At 37.2% G+C, this 7,102-nt stretch overlaps 1 pseudogene; it reads left to right on the top strand.

Annotated features, from left to right (window-relative positions):
• LOC107710411 (lactation elevated protein 1-like) overlaps nucleotides 1-7,102 on the top strand; it is a 10,413-nt pseudogene that overhangs the window by 1,360 nt on the left and 1,951 nt on the right.

The following is a 7,102-nucleotide window of genomic DNA, read 5'->3' as shown; positions in this document are numbered from 1 at the left end:
GAACGAGCCGTTTTAGGTAGGTGTGGCTGACTCTTAACTTTTATAAAGAATATCTCTTTGGATTTGAGACTTTAGTCTTTGCATCTTTACAGATCTTCTTTATGCACCAAGAGCTTGTAACACTCCAAAGAGAAAGGAAAAAATGAAATTGCATCATATGACCCCTTTAAACCACCGCTAGAGAGAACAAGCCTTGTTAAAACTGAACTCTTGATTCAAAAACGTATAGCTTGTGAGCTATAACCATTGTGACAACTAGCCCCGTTCTCCCATTGAACAGGTGTTAAAATAAGAACAAAGTTGATAGTGGTCCTTCAGCACTTACAAATAATCACGAGAAATAGACATGTTGAATAAAGTGCAATCATGCTGATCTTGTTCAACACAAATATTCTTGTTTACTCGTGAAACATCAGTCATCTCAATTTTCTGTCTTGCAGGTCTTGCCACAAGTGTGTTATCTCAGACTGTTGAAGTTCCCAGTGCCACAACCTCTCCAAGCGGCAGTTTTGCCAGACCGTTGGAGCATTACAACAGTCTCATTCAAGATGGATAGCTACGAGAAGATCTGCAGCAGAGGGCTGCTTTGGAAAAACTTGATTAGATGCAGAAGGATCTTCGAGGATACAGCAATGAACGCTCAACACTTTTCTCAAAGGTAAACTGCACAAAGTTGTGTGGCCGAAAGCAACCAAAAAATATGCTGCAGATGTTGAAATGTGCTTTTAACAAATTCAGACTTCTTTTATCTCTGCAACAGTTGTTCTCCAAGAGAAAACCACCGAAGGGTTATTACATATATGGAGATGTTGGTAAGTTCTGTGGCATCATGTTGTGGCTCAGTCAGACTTTGTTGTCTTGCTATTGAAATAAACTGCTCAGTTCTGTGCTTATAAATGCTTATTTTCTCATTTTTCTCATTCTCTCAGGCACAGGAAAAACTATGGTTATGGACATGTTTTATGATCATGTAGAGACAGCAAAGAAAAAAAGGGTCCATTTTCACGGATTCATTTTGGATGTACATAAACGTAAGTTAGTTATGATTTCTGATTATGATTTTTTTCAGATTTGAACAAGATGCTGTAAATATACCCTTTATTGTTGTTTGTGCACTGATAATTCTTAGGTTTTGGTAATTTTTCATTAACTGACTTATATTTATTTAATTTATTTATTTATTTATACTGTACTTAACTATTAGTTTATGACAACCTCATTACATTTGGTAAATATTAGACCATCAACACATTTTCTCACCAACAGACTATTATTTTTTGATTGTTGTCTGTTATGGGCAGTGCACTGTTTATCTTCAATGCTTTTTAAAGGGGTCATATGATGCTTTTTTAAAGATCATTATTTTGTGTATTTGGTCTAACAGAATATGTTGACATGCTTTAATGTTCAAAAAACACATTATTTTTCAAATACTGTACATTATTGTAGGTCCTCTATGCCCCGCCTCTCTCAAACGCTTCGTTTTCTACAAAGTCCCGCCTTCCGACAAGCGCAGTCTGCTCTGATTGGCCAGCTGACCCAGTGCACTGTGATTGGCCGAACACCACAAGCACGTGTCGGAAATGTAACGCCCCTTACCATAATCACGAGGTGTGTGTTGTGTCCCCCTCTCTCTCTCTCTCTCGCTCTCTCGCGTTCTCTCTCTCTCGCTCTCTCGCGTTCTCTCTCTCTCGCTCTCTCGCTCTCTAGCGTTCTCTCTCTCTCGTCGTCCATAAAATGCATTGCTGTTCTGTTGTAAGTAATCTTAAAGATTCCTAAATGCATCTACTTCTGGAAGGCCAAATAAAGTGCTTTTGCTTTCGCCTAGAAACACACAGCGTCTCCCTGACATGCTGCTTCAACACTAACTGCGGTTACTGAAACCACGCCTTCTTTCTTTGCGTGCACATTTGGGCGCATTATGCTAATATTTCCACATAGTGAGGTAGATATGTGGGGGCGTGTTAGAATGAGCCGTTTTAGGGGGGCGTGGCAGAGTCTTAACTTTGATAAAGAATATCTCTTTGGTTTTGAGACTTTAGTCTTTGCAACTTCAGGGATCTTATCTATGCACAATCAGCTTGTAACACTCCAAAGAGAAAGGAAAACTTGAAATCGCATCATATGACCCCTTTAAGCTAAAGACAGAAATTGGCTCAAAGTGCATTATTTAACATCTGAGTGACTGAAGTATTCCCAAAGCCCAAAAATGACCTATATTGGAATTTAAGTTCTGTATATCAATTATAAACAGATGTCAAAATGAGTAAAGTTGCCATTATTTGCTCTTACTCAGATAGACTCATGTTTATATAGGAATCCATCGGCTCAAGCAAAGTTTGCCCAAGAGAAAAGGGGGATAAAATGGTGAAGGCGTACGATCCTATCGCACCGGTTGCTGAAGAAATCAGTGAGGAGGCCTGTCTTCTGTGTTTTGATGAGTTCCAGGTCAATGTTTCACTCAGTAATCGTGTAGTTGCAATCTAATCAAGCTTTGTGATCACTTTAGCGTACTGAGATCTGCTTCAGTTATCTTTTAAATCCATGCAGGGACAATCAAACCGGTACAGAGAATAATCAGTATTGATTTTTAGAGTTTCTTTTGCTTTCTCTGTTCAATAGGTCACTGATATCGCAGATGCCATGATTCTTAAACAGCTCTTTGAGAACCTCTTTCTGAATGGGGTTGTAGTAGTTGCCACGTCCAACCGGCCTCCAGATGGTAAGAATCAATGAATCCAGCAAAATACTGAATGAACGTAGTGAATGCAGTTGTTATACACTTTCTTTTGGGTATAAGGGTAACGCATATCAGTTACTTGTACTAATCAAGAGATCAACTGACTCTTTGAAAAGCCTGTTATTTGTAAATTCGTTTCTTTAAAGTGACCGCCAGTGACTGTGCAACACTACAAAAAATTTTCATAATAGTTATAATTAAATTATTGAAGTATGTTTTGAAAGAAAATACTATTTCAGTCTTTGTTTAATTCAATGTTATTTGCCTTTACTTTGTTGTTGATGTTTACTAGCAATATCTGAGTGAAAATTGATTTCAAGTAAATCATGCACCAATTGTTTTTTTTTGAGTGTAGCCATCACACAATGTGCAGTTTCTTTCAGTAACTTTTGGCTTCCAAATCCCAGTTTGTTTTGAGCACAATCTTGTTTTACAGATCTGTACAAAAATGGATTACAGAGGGTGAAGTTTGTGTATTATCTAATACACTTAGTGCAGTGTTTATTGGTGTTATGTAGTGTACTTAAAGGAATAGTTCACCCAAAAATGAAAATTTGCTGAAACTTTACTCACCCTCAGGCCGCCCAAGATGTAGATGAGTTTGTTTCTTCAACAGAACAGTCGTCCATAAAATGCATTGTTGTTCTGTTGTAAGTAATCTTAAAGATTCCTAATGCATCTACTTCTGGAAGGCCAAATAAAGTGCTTTTGCTTTCGCCTAGAAACACACTAACTGCGGTTACTGAAACCATGCCTTCTTTCTTTGCGTGCACATTTGGGTGGCATTATGGTAATATTTCCACATAGTGAGGTAGATATGTGGGGGCGTGTTAGAATGAGCCGTTTTAGGGGGGCGTGGCAGAGTCTTAACTTTGATAAAGAATATCTCTTTGGTTTTGAGACTTTAGTCTTTGCAACTTCAGGGATCTTATCTATGCACAATCAGCTTGTAACACTCCAAAGAGAAAGGAAAACTTGAAATCGCATCATATGACCCCTTTAAGCTAAAGACAGAAATTGGCTCAAAGTGCATTATTTAACATCTGAGTGACTGAAGTATTCCCAAAGCCCAAAAATGACCTATATTGGAATTTAAGTTCTGTATATCAATTATAAACAGATGTCAAAATGAGTAAAGTTGCCATTATTTGCTCTTACTCAGATAGACTCATGTTTATATAGGAATCCATCGGCTCAAGCAAAGTTTGCCCAAGAGAAAAGGGGGATAAAATGGTGAAGGCGTACGATCCTATCGCACCGGTTGCTGAAGAAATCAGTGAGGAGGCCTGTCTTCTGTGTTTTGATGAGTTCCAGGTCAATGTTTCACTCAGTAATCGTGTAGTTGCAATCTAATCAAGCTTTGTGATCACTTTAGCGTACTGAGATCTGCTTCAGTTATCTTTTAAATCCATGCAGGGACAATCAAACCGGTACAGAGAATAATCAGTATTGATTTTTAGAGTTTCTTTTGCTTTCTCTGTTCAATAGGTCACTGATATCGCAGATGCCATGATTCTTAAACAGCTCTTTGAGAACCTCTTTCTGAATGGGGTTGTAGTAGTTGCCACGTCCAACCGGCCTCCAGATGGTAAGAATCAATGAATCCAGCAAAATACTGAATGAACGTAGTGAATGCAGTTGTTATACACTTTCTTTTGGGTATAAGGGTAACGCATATCAGTTACTTGTACTAATCAAGAGATCAACTGACTCTTTGAAAAGCCTGTTATTTGTAAATTCGTTTCTTTAAAGTGACCGCCAGTGACTGTGCAACACTACAAAAAATTTTCATAATAGTTATAATTAAATTATTGAAGTATGTTTTGAAAGAAAATACTATTTCAGTCTTTGTTTAATTCAATGTTATTTGCCTTTACTTTGTTGTTGATGTTTACTAGCAATATCTGAGTGAAAATTGATTTCAAGTAAATCATGCACCAATTGTTTTTTTTTGAGTGTAGCCATCACACAATGTGCAGTTTCTTTCAGTAACTTTTGGCTTCCAAATCCCAGTTTGTTTTGAGCACAATCTTGTTTTACAGATCTGTACAAAAATGGATTACAGAGGGTGAAGTTTGTGTATTATCTAATACACTTAGTGCAGTGTTTATTGGTGTTATGTAGTGTACTTAAAGGAATAGTTCACCCAAAAATGAAAAGTTGCTGAAACTTTACTCACCCTCAGGCCGTCCAAGATGTAGATGAGTTTGTTTCTTCAACAGAACAGATTTGGAGAAATGTAGCATTCCATCACTTGCTCAAGAATGGATGCTCTGCAGTGAATGGGTGCCGTCAGAATGAGAGTCGCAACAGCTGATTACATCACAATAACCCACAAGTAATCCACACCACTCCAGCACACCAATTATTGTCTTGTGAAGCCAAAACATTTTTTTTATTGTGATGTTTTTAATCAGCAGTTTGGACTCTCATTCTGACGGCACCCATTCACTGCAGAGGATCCATTGGTGAGCAAGTGATGAAATGCTACATTTCTCCAAATCTGTCCTGATGAAGAAACAAACTCATCTACATCTTTGATGGCCTAAGGGTGACAAAAAGTTTGGCAAGTTTTCACTTTTGGGAATAAGGTCAAAAGAGTGATAATGCGTGTTAAATTACTTTCTGTTATAAGTGCTGCAAATAATGCAGCGGTCAAATGTCTTGTAAACAGGAGTACTGCCAAACACTGCGTCTGGATTCTGGAATAGATTATCGTAGAAGAAATCGCCCTGCAGCTGGGAAACTCTTCTACCTGTGAGAAAATTCATTAAGTTGTACAAAATGGGATAATTTGTTTAATCAGTTATGGAAGTTGACTACTTTCTTTAATCAAAGACCTGCATCTTAAAAAGTATTCCTGAAGTGTTTACAGCTGAAGTATAAAATTTCTGCACCACTAATCTTACCAAAAAGAGCTACAGAAAGAATGATCGTTTTCAAACAATCTAAACACGCACCATTAGATGAGTCACTGTTGCTTAGGCAAGTCAGGATGTGCCATGTTTTAAATCTCATCATGTGATTTGCTTCTGTTGTCCTTTCATATTAAGATGGGGCATTAAAAAGAATTTTAACATCCAAAACATGACATGCTTTGCTTAAACAGTTGTAAATGTTAGTGCTTTGACCAAGTATGAGTAAATAAAAGCATTGTATTATGAAGTGATGAATTATTTATTGAATATTTTTTAATCTAGTTCCAGTGAACCTGATGTTGATGCAACACTCGATATGCTGTTTGATGAGATGGCCTTCAAACAGAATGACAGTAAGTTGGCTGCTAATGTGTTTGCTAAATAGCAAAACACTCATTTAATTAGCTGATGGTTTATCACCCTAACAAACACCCTAACAAAAGAATTTCAATGCAGCTTGTTAGATGACATATTGCTCCAGATGTGAATGTATGCATCCAAAATTTGGTGAGTTGAGAATTTAATTGTGAGTTCATTTGATATTTTATGCAAATTTGATTCAGGTTCATTGTGTTTATCACAGTTACTCGGCCCAGGTCTCTAAAGGTACATGGCAGGATACTGACACTTGCTAAAGCATGTGGGACCATAGCAGACTGCACTTTTGAAGAGCTGTGTGATCGAGTAAGTCTGTTTCCTATGCTGTTTCACCATCCTCCATTGAAATGAACTATATTAGTGAGTAATGTGTTGTTTTTACTGTTAGCCTGTAGGAGCCAGCGACTACCTGGAGATCTCTGCTGTGTTTGACACAGTTTTCATTCGAAACATTCCTTTGCTCACTTTGAACAAGAAGACGCAAGCCAGACGCTTCATAACTCTCATTGATGCACTATATGAACACAAGGTAAGTCATGGTGAAATTCTTGTGATTTCTGTTGGAAGGTCTTAAAGGAACCTCTCACAGTTCGGTGGAATATCTTCACAGGTTCGAGTCGTGCTGCAGGCCGAAGCTCTGTTAGATGAGCTGTTTGTTCATGAACATCACGACCATCACGACCATCACGACACTCATGTTTTATTGGATGATCTGGGCATTTCAAGGGTAATTTACAAACTGTTTCCTATTCAAATTCTTTGAGAATTAAATAAGGAACCTTTTTTGTTGCAAGCTGAAATTTTGGGGTTGGTAAGATTTTTTTCAATGTTTTTGTAAAAAAAAAAATTGAAAGAAATTTCTATAGTAAATATTGTGCAATATTATTACAACTAAAAATAACTGTTTTCTATTTTAACTAGTGCTGTCAAACGATTAATTGCGATTAATCGCATCCAAAAGAAAAGTTTTTGTATACATAATATATGTGTGTGTATTAAACAACAACAACAAAATTTATTTATAAAGCACATTTAAACACAATGTAAATTGATCCAAAGTGCTGTA

This window comes from Sinocyclocheilus rhinocerous, unplaced genomic scaffold (genome assembly GCF_001515625.1).
Source record: "Sinocyclocheilus rhinocerous isolate Xijiao unplaced genomic scaffold, SAMN03320098_v1.1 scaffold927, whole genome shotgun sequence".
NCBI classification, from domain to species: Eukaryota; Metazoa; Chordata; class Actinopteri; order Cypriniformes; family Cyprinidae; genus Sinocyclocheilus; species Sinocyclocheilus rhinocerous.
The sequence above is the reverse complement of the archived record's forward strand: the minus strand, read 5'-3'. Positions and strand labels throughout refer to the sequence as shown.